The following is a 25540-nucleotide window of genomic DNA, read 5'->3' on the forward strand; positions in this document are numbered from 1 at the left end:
TATTGCAGGAATACATGCCTGGAGTGAAGCAGACGAATATTGAGAGGCTGAGGCATGAAGCACAGCCCGGCTGGTAAAGCTGCTGGACTTTGCCAAGTCAAGCCCAGTCAGTCCTGAGTCAGCCTCGCCTCCCAAATCAAGCAACTGTAAATAAAGCACTTTGGATCTTTGTTATTCTAGATCTTCTGAAGCTTTCTGTCACTTCTTTAACATCAAGAAACATCCTGTGGATTTGTTTTCAAATGAAATCTTAGCCTGTTCTCTCGAGGACAAACGGCAGCCTCAGAGGAGGACACCATTGTGCTTGTGGGCACTACAGCTCGCTGTGCCTGGCCCAAGAATAGGAGAGGCCACCTGGGATTTAAACTTGGGTGAGGAGAAGCACGTGTGTCCTTCCTTGGGTTTAGCCTTCCCACTAAGGGTATTCCTGGAACGAATGTTGTAGCACACTTGCTGCTGTTACCCTTTCTCATCCAGGCCACACAAATAGAGGCAACTTAGAAAACCTCATACTGAGTCTTTTCACTTCTATTTCCACTGAGCAATGAGGCCAGCTCTTCTTCCTCAGCAGTGATGTAGGTACACATAAAAAAAAATGGATATCAAAGCACCAACCCTTGGCACCACCTGAAGGGGTGGCAAACTTGCCCCAGTGCTGCAGCTTGATGTAGCCCCAGGGGTGCCAGATCACTGCCAGGGTAATGGGGGGGAGGCAACGTGCAAGGGGCCTGTTGGTCTCTCTGGCTTTTGTCTGGCAGCACCTACAAGAGCTAAGAAGCAATGGGTTTCAAGGGAAGCAGTGCCAGAGTTCAAGAAAGAAGCAACAAAGAAAGGTCCCTCTTGTTGGAAGACATGTTTGACTGATGCTTGCTGATATGTTGGAGAGGAAGAAACCACAAGCTCCATCTCACTATCAGTTTGGTCTGCATCAAGGACTTTCATGCAAAGAGGCAGCTTACCTGGGCTTCAGCCTCCCCATGAATACACTCGTTAAACAGGGAGAAGAAACAGACATAGGAGGATAAAGAGACACAGCAAAACTTCAGGAGTTTGCTCAAGATGGTGTGAGGAGCAGTAAAAAACAAATCACTTATGATTAAACCCAAACCGAAATAAAACAACTAGAGAAATAGCCCAATTTTTATTTCCTGAATGAGGCAGATGTACATAAGGAAAGTAATGGTTGGGGGTGGTAAAGAAGCTACCTGAGTATGCACAGGCTTCCAGTCTCAAAGAACTGAAAAAAATTATTGTAGGTGATGATAATATATACAGTACACACATAGTCACACATACTATACATACATATATGATGTGCATATATCCACACATATGCTACATGAACCGTACGGCCTTCCCAGGTTCCCACGACTCCTAGGACACGTGATCACGGGGTTGATGAGCTCTTGTTAACAGTGACCATGTAATTGAGCACTGTGGTATAAATAACCAGCAAAATACTTTCTGCTACAGAGCCGTCTGCCCGGTTATTTGTTGAATGCTCATTTCTCATCTGCTTAGATTAATCACTTGGACAGCATCAGTGACAGTGAGAGACCTCCCATCTTTCGCAGATCCTAACATTAGCTCATACTGAGGCCAGAGCCCAGGCTGCCTGCCAGACAATGCTGCAGCTTGTCTCCCACTCCAAGACGTTGCCCACCAGTTGTTGCCAGCTGCTCTGGCTGGAGAGGAGGCACAGGGGTGGAGACCTCACTGCAGCATGAGGCCAGCAGCACATACAGCAGAGACTGGGGCCAAGGGAGCAAAACTCATGCCACAGAGCCACAAGACATGACGTTTCTATACAGAAGGGACCTCTCTGAGAGGTTTATTTCCTCTGAAGAACCATTGAGCGACACCCATCTTCCAAACACTCTCAGAGAAGTCCTGCTGTTGCCTTTTTGCCACTTAGCCAAACCTTCTGCAGTATGACTATTCACAGTGCAACACCATTTAGAGCACACTGTCAGTTCCTTAGCTATTTTTCACTTAAATAGCATGGACCTTGTAAAAGAGTGGAAGAAACAGTGGAACATGCAATTAAGAGCTGGAATTGAGAAGGAAAGTGGAGAGCGATATAATAAGATGGCAGGAGATGAAAAATAGAAAACTACTGTATTACAAATAAATTGTGTGAAAGGATAATGTTTCTGAAAATGTTTTCTAAGCAAGACTTTGAAGTTTATAAATTGTTAAGTGCACAACTGCAGTAGAAGAATGATGTACTGAAAATAAGAAAAGGAAACCACTGATTAGAGCACGGAAGGTTGCACTGGAGCTCATTGGCAAGTCATTTTTATTTATTTACTGGCAGGAAAAAACAATGAACAGTATCCTGTGTGGCTTTTGATTGGGGAGGGAATTTTCTTCTGCTGTCTGGAATCAGGGAAGATGTAATTTCTTTCATTACGTCTCTGATTTAGATACATGGACTTTCTGCTTCTGTCTCCTCCCCACTTTCCCAAAAGGACTGCAGCCACGCCTCTCTGCTTTTGTGCTCTTCCTTGCCTTCACCCATAGCGGGGACTGCTCAGGGAGCGTTATGCTCTGTTGCTACAGGGGATGTAGTCTTTCGCTGGCTCCTGAGTAGCAACTTAATGACAAATAATAGAAAAAAAAACAAATCAAAGGAGGAAAAATACCCTGGAAAACATATGCAAGCAAGAAGAAAATGGCAGCTGCTGCCTTAAGAGTATTTTTCTCTGATATAAGTGTAATCAGAGATGCAGCACTGTGTTCCCTGGCACTCTCCAGCCCCTGGTAACTAAACCCAGGCGTATAACCCTGCCATTGTTTCTGCCAGGGGATGGCAGAGGGCTAAGCAAGGGTCAAAAGTTTATGAGAGGCCGTGGCTGTGCCAACACGTGGAGAGGAGCATGTTTTCGAGCACACACAGCACTACATGAGCTTTAAAGGTCACCACAGCTGAGGCTGAGCGCCAGCCTGGCTGGAAAAGGGGCTGAGCAGGAGCTGTGCCGCGAAGGGGAGAGCTGGAGTGTGAGTCTTGTGTGGTAAAAGGAGCTGACGGGAGAAGGGCGGACGTGAAGGCCAGATGTGGGAAGGAAGGGAGGTAGTACTGCCAGAGGAGCATCACAGGCTGGAGTGACAGGAAACTGGTCCTGCACAGGCAGGTGATGCATTTGGCAGGGCTGAGCAGGAAACTGTTTGGTCTCCCAGGACTGGGAAAAGGTCAATAGCACAGAGATCATCCTACCAACAGTATTGCTTAAGTAATTGCTTTCTGTCTGAAGTTCTTTTGGAAAGGGAAAAAGAGAGCATGATAAAAGAAAGCATGCTAGCTCCTTTGCCATGGGGAGGGAAGCACTGCTCCCTGCTGTGTGTGTGTCCAGAGAGAAACACCCCACACCAAAGTGAGTGTCTGTTTAAAAGCCAAGAAAAAACCCAGCAGCTGGGCCTGGACTGTCTGCAGTAACCCACAGGCTGTAATTTCAGGAGGCATCCCCAGCTGTGCTGCCTGTGACGGCCACCACCATTGCTGCTCCAGCAGCCAGATACTCTTTGCACATAAAAACTTGACAACAAAAGCTTTTAACACTGATGACCATGATGGTGGGCTGAAGACAAGATGCATTGCTCCTCTCCTGTAAAGAGAGAACAGAGAAATGCCTGGGTTTCTTCCACTCTTGGTTTTTGTACTCTCTTACCTCCAAGCAAATGCGGTGCAAGCTAGAACTGTCCAGCCCTTGACACTGGCTTCACCCAGTTTAAGTCTTGCCTTTGGCTTTTTTGTTTTCTGTGGTAATAAACAATTATTCTTGCTAACGCCAGAGGAGCAGTGGAAGGCAGAATCTCCATTATTTGTATCTAAGAGAAGAGAAGGAAGATTAGTGATCAACCTAATTGATTCGAGTATTATTGTTTCATAGCAAGCAGGCTTCATCAGTGTCTGCCTTCGCCACGGAAGAGCCCTTGACTCAGCTGAGGCTGGTACTCGCTGTGCTAGCTGTGGACATCTATTAAGAGACAGTCTGTGTCCCCATGAGTCATCTAAGTGGATAAAACATTTCAAAAAGGCAGAGAACAAGCAGATCTCTGAGCACCAGGACTAGGCAGACCTGATTTCCCAAGGATGTTTTTTCTGAGGTGACTGTTTTTGTATAGAACAAGTATAAATCCTTGAGTGTTACCTATGACTGGCATATATTAAAGGCTTTCACTTGGATCCTCTGCTGTCTAATAGCGCATGAGACTCCCATCCTGTTTCCTTCCTAGTGAATGCACTTAGAGTCAGCTTCCTGCACAGAACTACCTGTGTTTATGAGAATGGTGAAAATACCATCTCATCTGTTACTTGTCTGCCAAATGTCACTGAAATTGGAAGGCATACTAAGAGATAAATAGATAGACAGCACAATCATGGCAAACCTCATTCCCATGGGAAAATAGGAACAAATTTCACATAGAACAGAAAGCAGGATGGCAGGAAATACCACAAGGTTTCCTTGATTATTCTTCTTATTTATAACCTTCTGTGACCTGACGTTACATCGCTTGTTTTTCTCATAGTAGAAGCTGCCAGTCAAACATCTGAAAGGCAGGACATCCAATCTGTGTAATGGCAATATGACAAAAAGCCTTTAAAAAGTCTAACATCTTACTGCATAGATATGAAAGTAATCTTTGCAGATCAGGGCTCCAGAAACAGAAGGCAAGGTACTAAACTGTTTCAGGTACAAATCACTAAATTTGAAGGAAAAAATGAAGAAAAAACCCCAACACCCCCACCCCCACCCCCCCCTCCGGAAAAAAACAACAAACCCAAGCCTCTTCAGTTCTGAAGGAAACTGTCATCTACTGGAAAGTCATCTTTCAGCCTTTATCGAAGTCCAGAAAAATAATTGTGGAGTTGCTGGAGGTGCAGAAAATACAATACCAGATTAAGGCAGAAGCACTGGAAGTTGGCTGGTGATAACTAATCACATCCTTGGGCATTTGTGTGGGCTTCCTGTGCAGGAATGATGTAGGCTGCACCTGGAAAACAGAACTACTTGCATTACATATTTTGTAATTTTTTATAAATACTCCATGCTAGGCTGTCTAGCATTTAGTAGCAAACCCCAATCACTTATATATCCCATAATCTAATGCTTGAAAACAGATTTCAAGTTTGTATTATCACGAGATGTCACTTTTAGGTGCTAGGCATTGTAGTTGTGAGATCAAGTTTGATATCTAAATGGTTTTCCAGTACCACAGTCAGAGCCACTGTAGAAATGCTTAAAATAAATTCAGGCATCTAGGTGACAGAAAAGGAAGGTCTTTGACTTAATTACTGTGGCACTAAGCAGACCTATAGCATTGGGGCTGGAGTGCAAGGACAAGCTTTAGGACTCACTGGGAATGCTGTGCAGTGCCTCCATGGCAAAACTAGCTGGGTCGAGAGATGAGAAAAACTTTTTAAGAAGCTTTGAGAAATTAATGGTGAAACCCCTTGAGACAGAAATGTGCATCCCACACAGCAGAGAAAGACATCTGGGGTCTTCCACGTTTGTAGTGTTCATGGATAGAATATAAAATAAACCACAATGAGTGCATGGTAAATTTCCTTGGCCATTATTCAATATCTAAGCCTAAAGAGCATCTGCTCTCTGACATTTTTACACCAGGAAGGTATATTTCTTTTTGTGAGTCTATTTTGAGGTTTTTGTATGATGAGAATGAGTATCTCTTTCTGTATCTTTGTAATGACCAGGGGTGCAGCCTTCAGTTCACAGATCCCATGACATTAAAGTCTCTGGGATCTTTTGCATACCTCAGTCTCTCTACTTGTGAAACAGAGCTGAAATATTTTTCTCTGTTTGGAGATTTAATGTCTTAAAACTGAATGCACTTAGAGACTTTTCAAGCAAGCCTTAAAAGCAGGAAATTTTAATAAAAATAACAAAATCAAAACAAATTAAAGTAAACCAAATCCTCAGCTTCCTTTTGTCGACATGTCAAGTTTAAGTATGAAACATCAGAGGCATTTTACCATACTTACATAACAATGTGTTTATTAATTTATCCAGCAGTCTAGCTTGTGTTCCCACTGAGGAATACATAATCCTTAGCTATTACGTAGAACCTTTCATCCACAGATGTCAAAATACATTACAAATGCTGCAGTGCCTTTTGCAAATGCATAACTTTCATTAACACCAGTGGGAGAATGATTAAGCCTAATAGGCTTCCTTGAAATAAACATTTATTAAGAAATTACCTTGTTTGTTTCACCTCACTGTCTCAATCCTGCGTGTCATCATAGCATTCACCACTTACCCAGGGGCAGTGACTCATCCTTGCTCTGAAGGAGAGAGCTCTCAGAGGCCAGCAGTCGTCTCTGTCAGAGGACAGCGCGCACCGCAGGAGGAACTGACCGTATCAAGCTGCCTGTCTCCACCAAATGCAGCCTTCAAAGCAAACAAAAGCACAGATGTAAATTAATCACACAATTGCATTAGTGCCCTCTGAACCAGCACACTCAGCTAGTCCTCCACTGAACTCTACTGTACTAAAAAGACCTTCAGCTGGATTACGCTTAACCAAAAGCATTAGCACTCAGGGCAAAGTGGGACCCTGTTCCCTCAGACATGCACCCTCCTTAACGTAACGTTGCTGTGGAGCCTTTGTGGTGATGGCAGCATCTGTGAATGCTTGGCCATGAAATAGCTCAGGTTGTGTTTGCCTTCTTTTAGATCGGTATTCAATGGCCAAAAGGCAGCACAGAATCCAGATGGAGAGGACGAGTTAATGCTGAGCAGCATGAGCCCTCTCCTCCAGAGCATCGCTGCTCTGCCATCATCTCTTGGGGCTGCTGCTTCTGCACGGAGGTGAAAATGCACCTCGTAGCCTCATGTAGCCCGGGGATTACCCTCCCACCCTGCCTTTGTGTCAGGAAGAGGGCAGCTGGCCCTTAGGCACTCTACCAGGAGTTCCCACACGGTATTTTTGCTGCCATCTTCCCCATCCCCTGGATGCAGGCTCCGACTGGTTTTGATGGACTCTGCTGAGGTGCACTGGTGCTATGAATCACCTCCAGATGGGAGATGGGATTGCTGCCAGATAGCAGGCAGAAACGTTGAGGTGTCAGAAATCCTGTTTTCACCCCTGAATGCACGCATTTCTCTGTAACCTGACATCAGTACCAATGCAAACTCAGTGTTGAAAGATCAGTACCTGCTTTGGACTTAAACATCTGAGCCGTTATTTTCAGGACAGGTAGAAGACTTGCTCTTTTAAAGCATAGACTACTATCCATCTCTACAATCTCTAGAAAAAGCAGATAATCTCTCCCCATTCTTTCCTCAGCAATCACATTTAAATTTATCCTGAGCTCAAAACAACAGTTACCTGTGCCAGCTACGCCGGACAACGCTTGCATGGTGCATGGAGGTTTAAGCTGAAGAAATTCTGATTTCTAGTTAAAATGCAGCTGTGAGATAAGCATGGAGGCATCCAGCCATGCAATAAGAAAGCTATTTCAGGCATGGGCAGTAGCAGAACACCAAGAACTTTAGCAGCAAGATCTTAGGGGCTTGTGACTTTTGAATATGGCAGAGGCAACGGTTGTGGGGCTGTGCTCCTGAACATGAATACTGCCTCCATTCTTGCAAGAATGTGGGACTCAGGCTGCAGCTCAGTAATGCAGACTAGAGAAGCACGGGGTTGACTCTCTGAGACAAACTGAAGGTGCTCCATAGGCTTACTTGATGGAGCAAGAATTCTGTTTAATGGTAGCAGGTTTTTTTGAAACATTTGTAGCATGAAAGGAAGACTCTCTCTTCAGTCCGCATGTCACACAGGTATCTGGTGTCAGCTACAGCAGAATGAGAGTTCATTCAGTTCTAAAACTTTCTTTGCCCTGCAGATGTTGAAGGTGCAATACAGAAACTGCCACGCAGGCAGACATTCTATAGGCCTAGTTATTCAACTGCTTTCAATCATCATTTCAATGCAGTTTCATCTTAAATCAATATAGCCCGGAGAAAGATGGTTTATCTTAGCAGCAGGTTCACCTATGTAATAAACTGACAGGTGGGGCAAGCAAACATAACTCCAGTGAGACCAATATAGTTGATTCTACTTAAGATAGTCAATGTGGCCTTTGAAAGATTTTAAAGCCATCAATATAACTGGGCCTCTGGAGCTTGCCAGCTCTTGTTAACCTTGACCAGCAGGCAGGCAGGCAGGCAGAACTAAGAGGCCCTCATGACTCAGTGTGCCAGAGACTGACCTCTGTGTTTACCTCCTGTGCAAATTCATGCAGAACAAATTAATGCTTAAACACTGCATCTCCACCAGAGACATGGAAATCCAAATACGACCAATTCTCTCTGACCTGTTCCCAGAGTCCAAAGCCCAGTCCGAGATGATGCATGCCAAAAACACAAAGCCCACCTGAGCCAGTAGCCCTGGATCTGTAGGAAACTTGAGGCCACTGGGAAATCCTGTATGGATCTGGAAGCAAGAGGAATTTCTTACACTGGCCACAGCACTGTGGGCAAGAAGTTGCTGCATCTCCCCAGGCCATCACCAGTGCTTGGCAAGTAGCTGGAAGACAGCAGAGATGGGCACATGGGTGTGTTGAAGGTTTTGGGAAGGGCAGAAGGGTGGTTGAGGGGGGTAGGGCTGAGGAGAAAAATGGACAGCATTGCAGTGAGGGCTGGCTCCTCGCCTCCTCGCTCTGGCAGGAGGGCAGAGGGACATGTGCGGGGATGCTGGCTGCATCAACACTGCTGCCACCGCAAGACGCCCAGAGGAGTCACTGGAAATGGCTGGTGTCCAGAAATGAGGACCCATGGCATTCAAGCACCATGAATTATTTAGGAGATCCGATGAAATGGGCTGCTCTCCACTGACTGATACCACGGGGGGTGCTTTATACTGTGGGGCTGGGTCCAGGTTATGCAACGATGGGGAACAGGCAGCGAGCAGCACCAGCCGGGAGCCGGGAGTCCTGCAGGTCCTGGCATCTGTCCAGAGAGAAGTGAAGTAAAATAAAATAAAAAGTGACTCTCCGTGATTCAGTCCTTGACTTGTCCTAAAATAAACAGTTCTCCGAGGCTCCCAAATCATACGTTAGAAAAGACCTCCCCTGCCCACGATAAAAAAAAACCTGCCTTGAATTCTCCACAGTGCTTTTAACAGCAAAAAGCCTGGCTATATTTTCACAGCTTTTCTACTGTGAACAATAAATCTATCTCTAAAATATAGATGAACATGGAACAGGCAGCACTTCTGAGAATGGGATTTTGATTTTTTTATTATTAATGTTTTTCTGCATTGTATTCCATGTTATTATCATATTCCCTTGTGAAACTGTGGCATTTCATATTTACCTTTAGGGTGTGCCTACTCATTTTAAATCAACATATTGTTTTTTAGATTTTAATGTTAAGTTGGGAGCTAAGGCTTGCTTTGACCAACTGAATATTCTGACTGAGCATATTAGTGCTCCAGACTGACCTGATTAAGAAAGAATATGTAATTGTAAGTATTTCTGGAACTGTGAAACGTATTTGCACATTTTTTCATGTTTTATACTGAAATATATAAAACTATTTTTCTTCTAATTAATCATCGTTTCTGCTATATATATTTTGATTATCCAAAATGTATGGGATACAATCTTAGGATATAAATAGACAGAAATAATCTCATTTCTCCTAAATCAGGAACATTTTTTAAAGCAATTATACAGTGATAATGCCAAGGGTTCCACACTTGTATTTGGTAATGCCAGATGATGTACAAACAACAAGGTAGAATCAGACCCTGGAGAGAAAGATGTGAAAAAGAGGGCTTATAAGAAGCAGAAGAGAAAGGGAGCTGATTTTGAAACTGTGACCTTCCCACTTTCTAACACACCTTGTTTTTTTGCATCACTAAGTTTGTGATTGTAATTCTTGGTCAGGTCAGATTTTGGAGAGAGGAACATCTGTGCTAGGAGCCTCTGTGAAGGGAGGAATATGTGTAGAAAACATGTAGTCACAGCTGAAAAATGGGACAAGCCGGGTAATATATTCACCATCTGTGGTACAAAAAGAAAAAGCTGAAGACCACATCTAAATTTTCTGCCTGTTGGTGAGCATTTGACTTGTGTTTAAATGCAGTAACATGAGCTTTCTCCCTACTTCTCAGGTAGAAGCTATCAGCCAGTGCTGCTGGTTATCGTTTGTGCTGCCCACACGTCTGTGGGTGACCTCCCTGTTATTGGGCTGTCCTGCACTTTTCATCGTGGAGCAGCATTTCAGCCCACCTGGGTCCATGCCTGGGGCCTGGGCAGGTGGTGCCAGGGGGCTGGAGATGAGCACACCCAGGGCTGCAGTCATGGTAGGGACTCTGGGAGACCAAGGGGGACATTCTCAAGAATCACAGCTGGTGGTGGGTTCCTGGATTTAGGCAATGTGTCCCATACTGTCTTCAAATTTGTGTAATTTCCTGCTCTTTCTTATTCAGATGCCATGTGTTTTCTGGAGACGGCTGCAGACCCACTGGATGGGCTGAATCCCAACATTTCATATAGACAATCACCTGCAAACCCGTCTGTCTGATTTAATTCCAAGCATTACAATGCATCACTCTGCACATGGGCCTCATCCTACAAGCACCAATTGGATGGGGAAGGAGTGATGAGTACTCAGCAGATCTTTGGCTCAGACACAGCACCTGAGTCAACAAGTTGGTTTGATAATCAGAATCTCCGGTTTCCACAGAAACAGTTGTTGGAAATTTTTGTTTATTGACGATTCTGTTATTTATCTGACATTCTCAGCACCTTATAATTATCTCATTCTCTATTTATTTATTTCATTTTACTTTGGTTGTAAGTGTAATTAGCAGCAAGGCTGTTTGCAACACCTGAATGTCTCTGCAGATTTTAGGAAGAATAAAATACTCTCCTTTACTAAAGAAATGTTGGCTGTGATTTTTCTGCTACTACAGATGGCAATACATAACTCGCCAAGAGCACAAGTAACTTTTTTTTAATTAGTAATTCTAGCATGGGTTAGAGCTGTCATGCCTAACGGACAGATTGTAGCTCATTGCTTTTCATCAGAGTATAAGACTGGCCTTCTGGCATTTATAGGGGATACTGCTATACTTTTCTCAATGGGGCTTCAAAGCATATGCAAGAGCAGCCCAGGGTTCAGATACCCAAGTGGCCTGCATGTAGGGGCAAAAATGGGAATGGAGTTAGAAATTCTGGTCTACAATGATTAAACAAATATTTCAGACCTAATAGCATCTGTGCAGAGTTATACCACAAATGCAAATAACTTCAAACTGACTTACAGCTCTTTGCATAATAATTACATCTGCACATTGAGGAATAAGGGCATGTTTTCCATCAATAACTTTTCAGCAGCTCCCATAAGATTATTGTGCAGTGCCCTCACACAGAATAAAACCAGGTGGAGACACAGTTCACAGCTGATATTCATCAGAACACCTTTTCTCAATTAAGCTGTTACTCTGCACGGAATTCAACCGTTATTATGGAGACCAGATAACCCTTGCAAAGCACAGGCTCCTGGTTACCTGCTTGGAACAACAACTGGACCTCTGATGGTTCCTCAGACATAGAGACTTGTGCTGCCATGCTAGTGGGGTCAGCAGATCCCTTAGGGTCCCTTGTTTCACTAGGTATGTATTTGAGCATGTAGTTTTTGCCTGCATATGGTAGCCCCTGACTTCTCAGATGTACTCTGAGTTATATACCATGGTGGACACAGGTATGTGTGCTGGTGGCTTTGGACAGGCTCAGCAGCCTTTTTTTTGTCCTTTTTTTATCAGTTCTTGTGGATTCAACAGTACTGTAAGTCTCCAGTGCTTATCAGCTCTTGGGAGGCTTTCAGATGTGATCTCTCTGTGCTAATTTGCCTCTTTTCAGCCTCCTGTTTTCTGGAAACTATTTCTCCATCCATATACGTGGGCATCCATGGAGACTATTCCCACAGCCTCATGCAGAAGTGGCTTCTAGAACACGGTAAGTGAGGAAGCAGAAAATGCTAATTCCTACCTCATGTATGTGCACTGAAGTCTAGACCCAGATATCTTTGGCTGAAGGAGGAAATTCAGTTAATCCAGCCTGAGTGGGTACCTAGCTCAGGCAGAAAGGCAAACTACTGCAGTTACAAAGCTTTGGGGCAAAGCTGGCTGCCTTGAAGGCTAGGTGGGTTCCATCTGCACATCTCCATCTGCCTGGAGACAGCAAAACCACATGAAACTCTTGGAGGGTCTGCAAAGTTATTACAGCACATGGGTAACTTATCTCACAAGATGCTTATATGGCCTCTTGTTTGGCTTTGACAAATAAGCTAATTTGTATTTGTTAGTGGCTGCAGAGGACAGCGCTCAGAGCCTCTGAGTGAACATTTATTAAAAAACTTAATGCCTTCACTCTAACCTAGGCTATTGTATAGATTCTTTCCTTCTCTTCATAGCTGCAGTTGATCCATAGTGTAGCTAGTCATGGTAACTATGCCTGTACATGCCTACAAACCCTCAGTATTTTCAGATGCTGGGCAAATGAAGGCTGTCATAATCCAGATGTGTGAGGGAGTACAGATCACATTCCTCCCATAATCTCTGTATTTCCTTGGTATTGCCTGCTTAAAATTGAGATCCTTCTGTTCTCCTAATTGAAGGAGTGTGTTTTGGCAGGGAATGTAAATTGCATTTTTAGGTCTTCGGTTGGACAGTCTTAAAATAACTGCCAGCTTAAGTTCCTTCAGAGACTGGATAGTGTGGATATTTATAGTAAAACTGATTTGATGGGTTAAGGCTGAAAAATTAGAATTTATATTACATTTCAAAATATTACTGTATGTGTTTGAGATGCTGCCATGGAGACTGCAGCATTATCTTGATCACGTGCACGTTCAGTCCCTAGGTCTCACCAGGCTTTCAAAGCAATTCAATATCCTGGGATTTTATTTCCTTCTTGTTGCATCTTGTCTGTCTAGGGGCTGGAGCACCTCTCCTATGAAGACAGGTTGAGAGAGTTTGGGTTGTTCAGTTTGGAGAAGAGGAGGCTCCAGGGAGACCTTATAGCAGCCTTCCAGTACTTAAAATGAACCTGTAAGAAAGATGGAGGTAATCTTCTTAGGAAGGTTCGTTGTGAGAGGACAAGAGGCAATGGTTTTAAACTGAAAGAGGATAGATTTAGACAGGATATAAGGAAGAAATTTTTTACAATGAAGGTGATGAAACACTGGCAGAGGTTGCCCAGAGAGCTGGTGGAGGCCCCATCCCTGGAGACTCTCATGATCAGGCTTGATGGGGCTCTGAGCAACCTGATCACTGCAGGGGGGTTGGACTAGATGACCTTTGGAGGTCCCCTCCAACGCAACACATTCTATGGGTTCTTAAGTCCCTGGCAGGGGATCGGAAAACTAGATACTTACTTAGCTGTGGCACTACCAGTTTGATTCTATGCACTCCTATTGTAGCTGCCTCTAAATGTGGCAAGGAAGAAAGAGGTCTGGACTCAGATGTACCCTCTGACTCCAGCACAGCTCACATGCACTCAGTTACTTAAACAACACAGATAGGAAGAACTAGTTTACAAATTTGATTTAGGAAATATTGTACCAGAGGCTTCACCTCAATCTTCCTCTGAAACTCTCTGATCTGGCTATCAGTGACCCACAGAGAGATGTCCGTCACCAGCTGTAAACCTGTAACCTGCAGGCCAGGCACCTCGGTTCACTTCTCTTTTTCTCTGGCCATAATCCCCTTCCGGCTTCCAACTGGAAGCTCCCATTCACCCTCCAATACAATGTAGTCATCATAGCCATTACAGGAGCTTAAGGCTGGCTCTCCAGTGGCTTCCTGGTTTGGTCCTCACTCTGGTCCACAAGTGGTGCTTGCATTTAGGAAAATACTGACATCCTCTTGTGCCCTCACAGCACAAAACCAGGGCTGGCAGCAGGGAGCTGCACTGCAAGTCATGCACACTGCCTAGAGAGGCACACATACATGTGAGAACAGCAGGAGCAACTCTTTTTTGTATTTTCTAATCCAGCCCATTTTTACCCAAGCCACAACTCTGTTTCCTAGCCTGCACCCACCTGGCAAGATGTTTGGTCTTTCCAGGGGATGGGATGGAGTTAGGACACAGACATGGGACCTTTCTAATGAGGGGTCAGATAAAATGAGGCAATCCTATGGTCCAATATAAAATGCATTTGTGCTTTCCACCTTGAATTTTCTTTGAGTCTTGTAGTGTGCAGTGTGCTTCCTCTTGTTCTTTTATTGCCTGAGCCTTAATTATAGCAGAATATTATTGATACAGTTATTCATTAAGGGGGTCTCATAAAGTAGCTGTTCTGTTATCATGCTGGCCACAGTGGGCAGCAGCCCAATATACTTCCAAGCAGCTCAAAGTGTATAAAATTAGACTTGCAACTGAAGCTGCCAGGCAACTACAACAAGCAGACACTGTCTGAGTTGAAATTACAATATCAAAGCTTTTGAAAAAAATAAAAAGCAATAAGAGCATCTGAACCATGGAACTAGATGTTTTAGTTCAGTGGACATATTTGGGGAGGACACTAGCCTGACCACACAAGACTCATAAAAATACCTGACATTTGTTACTCCTCACATACTTTCTTCTTTTGTACCTAAACCAGATATCCATAGACTATCCAAAGTGAGGCACATTTTTGTTCTTAAATAAAATAATACACTGGCAGAATTTTCAATCTTGTATCTTCATTTGAAGTCCACTAACATGAACAAAGTAAAAAAGGATTTGGATTAGGCCCTGATATTTTTTGCACTTCAACACCCATATTATCATTAGAGAATAATACATTTTACAGAGACTAGAAATAGATTCATAATGATCAAGGCAGGTGCAAGACTGTTATCTATTTGAATGCATCACCCCACACACCATCAAACAAGAATAAAACATAACAAAAAAAGGTACAACTTAAACGCTACTGAACTATAAATTGTACAACAATCTAAATCAACAGGAATTCAGCTGTAATGCTGCTGGTGACCTCAGACATGACTGGGTTATTCACCTAAACTTCATTATTTCAAAGAGTTTCCCAAACTTTTTATTTCTGAAAGGTGCCCTCAGCACAGTTTTCACAAAATTTATTTCCTGCGATGTTTTAACACTACGGTTTAAGAAGTTAGTGCAGAACTCCCAATACCTATGTACAGCCATGAGGCTTCTGGTTTCATACTTGTCATTTGAATACTGCTGTGGAGGAATATAACTACCCAATTCAGTGGGAACGGCCTGGCACATGCCGTGGTATGCTCAGGTTTCTCACGCTGACTGCTGCGTTGGCTCTGAAGCCCTCAGCTAAGTGTCAGCTCTCAACAGCACAACATTAGTTTCAAATGCAATGACAGTGGAGGTGCCCTGCAAAAAAACTTTTCACCAACCTGGCTCAGAAAGAGCAACTTGATACTAAATGAAAATCCTTCAGAGCATGGGTCAGTTGCTAACTGCAGATAACAGAGAGTATTTAATAACTGCAGCAGTTACTGCCCAAGCGTGCACCTAGCTCTCTGCAGTGAGGAGAAGCAGCGCTGCACCAGTCGCTCTCACGCTATATCACATCATGTCATGCAGCACGTGCTGATGTGATCTAATGTAGCAGGTAACAGGAAGGAAAATATTTTTTCATGTAGGCTATTTTAACACGTCACATACTTCTGTCATGTTAGGCATGTTTCTGAACACTTTTGTGGCCAGAAAAATCATTCGTGGCTTGTCTGTAATGTATGCTTTGTTTCCGAAGAAGAGAAGCAGCTGGCAATTACTGCCATCACACTGGAGATTGTCACCTGCATTCATAGGGTCAGTTGTCCAAAGGCCAATATTTATAGTTATGTCTGGACGTCCTAGATTAGAACTGTGCCACCAGGAGAGACCTCATGAATCACTACAAGTTAAGCACAAGGCTGTCAGAGCTGCAATAAATAATCACATAATAATCTCTTCTTCACTCATACATAGCCTGGGTGTCTGTCAGGGACATAAACCAGAAATATCAGCACATGCAATTGTATTTTGTGGATGAAAATCCCAAAAGAACCATCTGTTACAGCACAGCCAGGAGATGGAAGTTCTCGCTTTCTGGGTGTCCCATGCACATATGTTGCTTTTGAACTGGGACTGAAAAACAGGCATCTGTAATATCCTTAAAAAGGGAAATTTGTGGAATTACGTCCTGCTTAGATGCTAACATTTTCTTCAGTGTAGTAATCTGTAGTATAGTTAAATTCTGGAGAGCACAGACTACCTGGGGTTCTGGTTTTGGGGGATGTTGTTCTTCTGCCATTGTATACACATTACCTCACTGACACAGAACAACTTGATTGCCTCACTGAAATGGGATTAAAGAAACTGTTTTCAGTAACCATCTGTATGATTTCAGTATCATAAACAAAACCAATACACGAGCTAAAAAAATAGTTTTAGCTGGTTCTAGGCGGAAGGAGAGGCCTGGGGAGTATTCAGAGTATGAGTGCAATGTGTCACATTCCAAACACAACCACAGGCATCCCAACATGCTCAGCAGGCAGTGCAGTCTTTGATCCTCTGTCAGGGACTTGCAAGTATTTGAGCCATCAGACAGACAAGTAGCAACAAGAAGGAAATAGAAACCCAGGCCAAAAGTGACTTTGGCCCACTACTAACTCAGAGAGAAAAAACTGAGCAGCTTCCATCCCCAAACACACAAGAGAAAAAAAAAAATAACAGTTTCTGCTTAGATGAAACCCACTGAAGTGATGAACTCATTCTTTTCCAGCACAGTAACTCCAGGGGTTGTCGCTCAGCTGCTAAGACATTCTTAGCACTTTAAACAGTTCAGAGACTCAGCAAATTTCACAAGAAATCAGTGGCAGAGCAGCTGGGAGGAAATCCTCCCAGAAGGCTCTGGCCCAACATCTCTCCTGGCTGACTAGATGCATTAATTTGTTCTGAAACCCCAGAGGCCAGAGTGGGAGGGCATCAAAGTGGACAGTGCTGCCCCAGTACTGACCCAACAGCACGAGGACTGTGCCTCACCCTGATGCATACCCCGTCAAATCAACTCAAGAAAAATGCACATCTTTTCAGAGAAGGTACAAGGCCCGTCCCACTTTCTGAAGATCAGACAGTGTCTGCAGGTACTTCTAGAAATCATGCCTATTCACTTAGGCAGAAGAATGATTGTGGAATCGCTGGGATATAGTATTAATACCGATAAGTATTAGGAGAATTTACATCACAGATATGTCCATGGTAAAAAAAAAAATCCTGATGTTTCATTAAATGTTATCTTGCAGATGAACATTGCTGATATTTCTTTCCTTGGACTGTGTTGCAAGGTCAGGGAAATCACCAAATGCAAAGAGCTCAGGACATGACACCTTTCTTGATTTCCTGCTCAAAAGAAAGCTCTAGGGCATCTAGAGCTCCTGTTCCTGAAAATACTGTTCTCAGAGAGTCTAAAAAAACCCTTTGTAGCTTTGAATTATTATCATCAGGATACAGTACTGCTTAAAGCTGCAGCTTTATGATGATGGGTACTGGTGATGTACAGAAATGCTTTTTGCATGCTTCAAGAAATACATTAAAACTCACCTTCTCTTCTGGGCAAGGTATAATGAACATTCAATATTGATTGCTGGAACTTCCATCTACATCTACAGTGTTTTTTCCCACCATCACCAAAGAGATAAAAAGAGGCTGTCAAAACATGTGGAACACCTTGATCTTTTGGGTGGCAGAGTCAATCACAAACACTGTTATTTCCTTTCATTATGCCAGAGACACACTAAGGAACCTGACAACAGCTTCAGTCACTGACTTAAAAAACGAGACTCTCAAAAATTGTACCATGTCTAGAAAATTCCAGTAATACAGCTGCTGCCTGGCACATACCTGAGATCATAACTACCACCAGAAGTGTCTTCAAACGACATTTTCAATATCGGTTGTGTGTAGTACAGAAAATTAAAGACAAATGCAATTAATCAGTGTATTTCTGGCATCAACTTTGTTGTAGACAGGTCTATGTGCTGGTGGAAGTAGGTGCAGCCATGTTAATCAGTGACCTGCAGGGAGGAGATAAATCATTTTCAGATGAGCATTTTCTGATTCCTTTACCCTTGCTAAATAGCATCATGCTTCATCTGGGTTGCAAAGAGAAGAGGGAGCTTTTGTGCAGCATCCATATGCCCAACATACGGACATTACAGTGAATGCTTCATATATTCAGGATGAGAAAGACACTTTCTCCATGACTTCTAGACATCAGGCAGCCTGGTCAAAATTTCCTGGCTTGAAAGAAGACCTCCCTGAAGTATACATACAAGCTGGTATGGCTTCTCTGGGTTGGCACATCATGCTCAGTGTTCCTGCAGAGCAGAGCAAAGGCACAGTTCCCACTGCCAATTGCTCCACTCCCTAGAGAGAGACAGGGTTTACAGATGAGTGCAGACAGCTACTAGTGCAGCTAACTCCTTGCTTCTTCCTTCTTTGAGGGACAGTTTCCCTTAAAACAGCACAAGCAGAATTCTACAATTGATCATCCTCATGAGACAGTCTCTGAAACAGGAACAATATTTTTCTTAATGCGATTGTATAACATTGACATGGCTTTAATATTTCTGTCAGTGAATTAAGCTTACCTATTAAAGTGGGTGCTGTGTTGACTCTTCTTTCTGCCTTTCCCTAAAAGCAATAGTGTGCACAGTACAGAGAGAAGACAGTATTTGCTGCTCTTCTTGGTCTTCAGAAATACAGTGCTGAAAAAGACCAATCCACTTGTTTAGTCTCATTTGTTTCCTCCTACAGCTAACCACAACATACCAGTCTACACAATTTTGCAAAGATGACAGGCAAGGCGAGACCAAATAAATTAATTCAGTGTTTTCAGGGTGAAGTCTGCTACTTGGCAGAATTCTCCCCTTATCACCAGGACTCATATTTAGAAATATGCACATGAAACAGAGGTTTATTGGGTCATTAGGATCCTGAGACAATGCCCATGGCCATCAAAAATACTGGAAAAACATCCTAGACACCAAGTTTTCATGCTGCTTAGCTCTGTATTGTGGAATAAAAGTGTAGTCATGAAGACCTAAGTTAATTATAGTTTTTCTCTAGTTTCTTTCCTTATTATTTGACAAGTCATTTTGATGTAATCTACTCCAACAGCAGTAATAACTGACTTTGAAGGACCCAGACACATGGCCTCACTTTCATAATCCCACTATAGGTTATGATTTGCTAAAGGAAGCTTATGTAGGGGTGGTTTCAAGCATGCTTTTGAATATTTTAAACATTTTTATCTATGATTCATCCTACTCACCCTGGAAAATTGTTTTTTGTTTGTTTGTTTCCAGAGGGCATGGCTGTAAGTTTGTTGAATTTTTCATCCGTAATGTCAGCTGACACTGCTTCAAGACAGGTAAGTGAAGTATAAGAACTAACTAGCATATGAACTGTAATGCTTAAGTAGGATCACTTGGGTATAGGGAAGAGCCAGAAATGACATAAGCAGTAAATAGATTGTCTGAGTGTCCCTCACTTAACAGGACCTGGCTGATAGTCTCAATATGTCCCATTCAAGTATAAAAGAAAAAAAAAAGTTTGTCTATTATTCATTTCCTGTCCTGTCATTCAGTAACTATTCATGGTTCCATAGTTCCCTTCTGCGACACCTCAGCACAATAAACACACCAGGAAATGTGATTTTCAAGGTGTCCAGTTCTGGTTGTGATGACAAGCACTGAATAGGCACTTTCTGAGGGACAAAGCTTTGGTCCAGGCACCAGAGAGCACATACCTGTTCATGAAACATAAAATCAGCAGTTCGGGTTTCCCAGCCAGTCTGTGACAAACAGGTTGTATTTCTTCCAAATTAAACAACAGCTACACCCAGAGCAGGAATTAAGTCAATTCAGACCTTGTTTATTGCCTATAATTTCAGAGAATCAAAATTACACAGAGCGACATCAAATTTCCTTTCTCCTCCCTGGTAACTTAGAAAAATATGCTCCCTGCAGGAAATGAGGGAAAAACTATCAGTCCTGTTTGACTGAGAGGTCAATACTCTTGCTGTGGCTGGACAACCATATGGCAGGAAAGTAATTCCTTCAAAATCAGGGGCAGGAACAGCACACAGGATGATTTTCCTACCTTTTTTTTTTGCTAACAATTTCATCCAGGGTTATCTGACATGTATGCCTCCTAATTTCTTAATTTGACTCACCCCTAGAGTTTCAGGTGTGGTTCCAGTAGCACTGCTTTCCTTGTCCTTGGTATTTCAGAATATTTTATAAAATGCTCCTACAAAGTCTCTCTTCTTTTTTTTTTTTTTACCACACCTTCGTCAGGGCCCATCCCTCATACTGTCTAGCATGAATAGCACTTCTCCATGCTGTATCTGAAGCATTGGATTCAGTTGCCTAAACATCTACATGCCCTGGGAAACATGACCATGTCTGCAGTGCCAAATGGAGGCCAGGCAGCATATCCTAGGAAATGTAAAATGGCATTAGGAATCTATATCTGAAGAACTGAATCCTACCCACGGACATGTAGATACCAACAAGGTATTTTCTGTGAACTAGCTCTATTATCTGTGACAGTTAAGCTGCATCATGTCTTTGGCAGCAGATAGAGCTTGAAAAGCAAGAACCAAATGGGGAAGAGTCTTTGAACGGATTAGAAATTTACAGATGAAATGGATGCCCTGACAGTTCTACCTAATGTATTTCCGTTTATTCATATGTCATATCCATATTATGGCAGTTAGAGGAACACATAGTTGAATAATGAGACTAAAATCACAACAGGAATACTCTTCATCATAAAATGCTGAGATTTCTCTTGTACCTGTTTTTAAACAAGAAAGACATTTCATAAATCCAAATGATGGGGTTTGTCACTTTTTTTTTGCTGTTGGAATCCTGTGAATGTAAGTGCCAGTTATCTGTAGAAAAAGAAATCTTGGCTCAGACATACTCTGCAGTGCAACATTTGGCAACAACATATCCAGTCACACAGTGAGTTGAATGTTGATTTTTCTCATGGAAGGTTTCTGTATTTCATATGCATTGGATCGGCAGGTGTCCTCTTAATTACAGTATAGTCATAACAAGTCTCCACGGGTGAGAAACCCACCTCAGTGCAACCACCTCTGCAGGAATCCTTTTGGAAGAGTGATGACCTTATCAGCATCATTTGAGCTGCATTTTTTATTTGTTTGGAGTGAAACCCAAATGCCAAGCATATGATTCTTAACATAGGCTCCAGCTCTAGGGCTAGCAGATGGTTCATGCAGCCCAGAAGGCCAAATGTATCAAGAGGGGTGTGGCCAGCAGGTCAAGAGAGCTGGTTCTCCCTCTTTACTTTGCTCTTGTGAGACTCCACCTCAAATACTGCGTCCAGTTCTGGTGTCCCCACCATAAGAGGGATATGGATCTGTTGCATCAAGTTCAGAGCACCTAGAGGACCTCTGCTATGAGGACAGGCTGAGGGAGCTGAGATTGTTCAGTCTGGAGAAGACTCTGGGGGGACTTTATAACTGCCTTCCAATACCTGATGGGAAGACTGGAGAGGGACTTCTTACAAGAGTGATAGGACAGGGGGAAATTGATTTAAATTGAAGGAGAATAGGTTTATAGTGGATCTTAGGAAGAAATTCTTCAGTATGAGAGTGGCAAGACTCTAGAATAGGTTGCCCAGAGAGATTGTGGATGCCCCTTCCCTGGAGATGTTCAAGGCCAGGTTGGATGAGGCCTTGAGCAACCTGGTCTAGTTCAGGGCATCCCTGCCCAGGGCAGGGAGGTTGGATTAGATGATCTCTAAGGTCCCTTCCAACCTAGGCCATTCTATGATTCTATGATTCTATGATTCTATGATTCTATGGCTTGATCCTTTACACCTTCTACTTACTTTAGTAAGTAAGAAGAAGGTATTTAAAAGAGCAGTAGGTGCAATCAGGGGAATCTGTACTTGGACTCTAGCCTGGGGTGGTGAGGTTTGGCTGCAGCCGATGCTCCCTGGAAATCCTGAGGAAGGCTGCTGGCAGGGAACCAAGAAAAATCACACTGAGATGTGCTAAGACACAGTTGGGGTGCACACCCAGATATGGCAGCTTGGAAACACTCGTGAGCCCATCAGTTGAGAAAAAGCAGCAGAATTTCAGCTTCATCTTGAGTTGTTATTTATTCTAGCAAATTCCTGGTGGGCATTTAGTGATGTACAGATTGGGCAACAGGCAAGACCCCATGATCTGACCTGCTTGGCAGGCTTGCCTTCTTCTCATACATACTGGCCTGGAGTCTTCAGTCAAGTTGGCTGCTGCTCTGGCTCCATCCTACTGGAAAATGCAAACTCAGGTCAGGAAAAAGACAATCCTTTGTTAATATAGAGCTATGCACTTATATGCCTCTTCATCCCTTTCACCTGCTCACCCATCAACAGTGCAAGGGTAAAAGGGTATGGCCACTTCAGAGGGCTAGGACTGTGAGTTATCAGCACAAGGCACAAAAGGTTTCACCTGCTCTAGAGCAAGGACCACAAGTGGCCTTGGAGCTGCTTCACAAGTTTTCAACCACAAGTAAACCTGAGGTGAGTTTTCATGCATCTAAGAAATGGCATCTTTGCAATGAAAATAAATTCTCCATCAAATCAGACAATTCAAGCCACTAATAATACCGGATTTTGTGCACATTTCTAGATAATACTAAGACATTTTACCTATTGCAACCGTAGTTACACTTGCTAGGAAAGGGTCATATTTCAAACTCCAAGACTGATATTCTTGCTTATTTATCACTCTGAAAATTGATATGTTTTGAATATAAATACTACATATTAGTCAATGGGCAGGTAGTTTTAATTAAGACTACTGAAGTCAAAGACCTTTTGAGGGAATTGTATAAATGCTGAACATACCTGGACATGATTGATAAGTCTATAGCCTACATGTTATATGCAAATATCACACCTTTCTACCACACTGTATTAAGGCTTCTGTGTGGTGGAATCTGTGGCCCAAATGGTGGGGTTGTCTGAGGTCTCTTATAAAATCTTTAACCACAGGGTTATAGAATCATTAAGGTTGGAAAAGACATCTAAATCATCAAGTCCAAAAAACCATTTCCATATGTTGTTAATTTTTAACTCTAACTGTAGATGAGGGGCAGAAATATTTCCATTTAAGTTTTTTATTATTATTTTTGTAGCCAAAATTAGGCTGTCACTCATACAAATCCATCTGGCAATATGAATATTTGCATTCATTACAGGAAGGAGTGATTACGATTTGTTCCAAATAACTGCTCTCTGAATTAACTGAGATCACAGATAAATGCAGATTTCCTCTAATTCATGGGCCTTAAGGGAGGTTTAAAGTACAGTGGCTGTTTTTGGAGACACTTCCTCTGCACTTAGCAGAGAAGGCACAGTCCTATGATGGGTACATGCCACAAATACTTACTGCTAATCTGGCATCAACCAAAGGGTGTATCTGCACTAGTGCCCAAGTTCAGATCAGGAGGGCACTCTGGAAATGAACTCCTGGCAATGCTCACTTTGCTGTGATTTGGATCTTACCAGAAGTCTGTCTTGCCACACACAACCTGGATTTGTTGCAAACTAAACTAAACTGGAAGATCATGAGATTAAACCTTAATGGGAACTCAGTTCTCAAGACCAATCTAGAAATAGACTGGAGTGAAATCTCCTGAAAGGTGTATAGTGTGGACAACAGATCCACAGCATCTGCAGTTTTGTTCTAGGCATCCACGCTCATCACGCTGCCCTATCTAGTAAGGCAATAATTTTCTAAAATGTTGAGTTACTATAATTTGAAAACATTTTCACGGAAAAAGAACTAGATAAATGTCATAGCTGATGTGCTTACCTAGTCCTGTTTCTCCCTGCCAGGAGCGCAAAGATAAACTCTAGCTATGGAAGTTAGAGACAGAAGTTATTATGCTATCACCAAGTCTATTAGAAGGAAAAGATCTGCTCAGTCACAGGTTTTCAAAACTTTTTTCCCTTAAAGAACAGCTACAACATTAAACAGAACATAATATGAATTTAATATGAATTAAATATTAATTTAAAACAAAAAGGCTGTACAGATTATCAGAATGTTGATTGAGTAAAGAAACAATTCTTTTTTCAAGTAAAGCCTGCTCTTAATGATTTCTCAGAAGCTATACCACATTCTGCCCTGATTCACAGGATGGTAATTATTATGAAATATTCAGTGGGTATATTGCTTGCCATCGCATATGAAGCCCTTGGCTAAACCAGCATCACAACAAAGGAATTTTGACCACAGCTGTTCTTGATTGCTTTATCCGTAAATATTACTTTATAAAGCAACTGACTAATGAAAAAAAATACAATCAAACATACAAAACCCTCATGCTTTAAAATCTTAATTCAAATTATTCAGCAGTTAGTGGGGGAAAGTAGAGGACTGGTCACATTCAGTCCCAAATCAGTCTCTCATTAGTTTTCTTCCTATACCTTAAAGAGTCATATGAGTATTTAACAAGAATCATCTTCATCTCCGCCTGTGCTACACCTTAATTAGCCAGATGGTTGCTCTGGCTCCAGTCTTGCAGCATAGATTACTGGACAGACTTCTCTGCCTTCACAGCCCAGGCAGTGTGGCATTGGGTGTGAAGCAAGGTAGGTGTAGCAGGAAGGTTCCTCTATTCTCCCAAAAGGGAAAAAAAATGAATTTTAGTAGGTTTTATTAAAGGACTCCTTCTCTGGAAAGTGGTTTGTAGCCTGAAGGAACAGCTCCCTGTTCCAAGGCACTGCTGTGTCACTATGAATTACCTCCAAAGCACCATCAGGACAGGCAAAAGCTCTTGAGGTGTTAAAAGTGCCTAGGTTCTATATCATCTCCCATTACCTCATTACAATGAAATAATAAAACAGCCACTTGAACCAAGCAGGGTGCTATACCAGTAATTTATCTTGATACCCTTTCTTCTTCTTAAATAGGAATGTGGTGGTCCAGGTTACAAGCAGGCTTCTGAAAAGAGATTGCAGCTTGATGAGAAACGTTACCCCCAAGTTAGTATCACGTATACAATCGGTTTTACGCTCAGATAATCTGAGCACAATTCCCTTACTACCCAGAATCCAGACTTGGCCACATTAAGCTCAAGAGGTCATTTACCACAGAGTCTAAGAAAGGCACTATGAGATTGCTGACTGCTTTCTCTGCCTTTGCTTTGATGTTTCTCTCGGTTTGCCTTCTTGCCCTGCTAAGAGTTGTGATTTAGCTGCAGAAAGACAAGTGGTTACCTCGGAAAGTGTGTGGAAAGTGGGGAGTTCTCCATGCAATGCTAAGCACTGCTGCAGGAGCTGGTGCTGAGCTGCTGCAACCTCTGAGCACTGGGCTTGAAAAACTCACTCTCACACTCCAATGGAGAGATAATTCGTGTCATTTAAACAACCTCATCCTTCACTGCTTCCACTGCAGAGACTGAGACAAGCATTTCCATGGTTCAGAACAGCACTGCGCATGCC

This window comes from Apaloderma vittatum, unplaced genomic scaffold (assembly GCF_000703405.1).
Source record: "Apaloderma vittatum isolate BGI_N311 unplaced genomic scaffold, ASM70340v1 scaffold2154, whole genome shotgun sequence".
Classification (NCBI taxonomy): Eukaryota; Metazoa; Chordata; class Aves; order Trogoniformes; family Trogonidae; genus Apaloderma; species Apaloderma vittatum.